Raw genomic sequence first — 609 nt, 5'->3', positions numbered from 1 at the left:
CTCCAAATGTTTTTAATATGTTCTCCAAATGTTTTTAATATGTTCTCTAAATGTTTTTAATATGTTCTCTAAATGTTTTTAATATGTTCTCCAAATGTTTTTAATATGTTCTCTAAATGTTTTTAATATGTTCTCTAAATGTTTTTAATACGTTCTCTAAATGTTTTTAATATGTTCTCCAAATGTTTTTAATATGTTCTCCAAATGTTTTTAATATGTTCTCTAAATGTTTTTAATATGTTCTCTAAATGTTTTTAATATGTTCTCCAAATGTTTTTAATATGTTCTCCAAATGTTTTTAATATGTTCTCCAAATGTTTTAATACATTCTCTAAATGTTTTTAATAGTTTCTCCAAATGTTTTTAATATGTTCTCCAAATGTTTTTAATATGTTCTCTAAATGTTTTTAATACATTCTCTAAATGTTTTTAGTGTTCTTTAATATGTTCTGTAAGAAGTTCTCTAAAATGTTCTTAGCATGTTTAATATAGCATCAACAGTTCTCTGACCCTCAGCCTCGCTCCACAGCTCAATTTGTCTCCTCGGTGTTGTCCCCTTCGTGTCTCCTCTGTGTCGTCCCCTCTGTGTATCCTCTTGGTGTCTCCTCT

The 609-nt window shown here is 27.9% G+C and overlaps 1 protein-coding gene across 1 annotated transcript in view; it reads right to left on the bottom strand.

Moving 5' to 3' along the window:
- The window catches only part of LOC119409772 (mothers against decapentaplegic homolog 4), a 14,516-nt gene extending 13,919 nt beyond the window's left edge, over nt 1-597 (bottom strand). Inside the window, exon 1 of the mRNA XM_037676670.1 lies at nt 511-597. The gene's annotated coding sequence lies outside the window, so the exon portion shown is untranslated. The remainder of the gene's footprint in view (nt 1-510) is intronic.
- Nucleotides 598-609: the final 12 nt, after the last annotated feature.

Source organism: Nematolebias whitei, chromosome 5 (genome assembly GCF_014905685.2).
Source record: "Nematolebias whitei isolate Nwh7 chromosome 5, NemWhi1, whole genome shotgun sequence".
NCBI lineage: Eukaryota > Metazoa > Chordata > Actinopteri > Cyprinodontiformes > Rivulidae > Nematolebias > Nematolebias whitei.
Note: the sequence above shows the minus strand (reverse complement) of the source record. Positions and strands in the feature narration are given on the sequence as shown.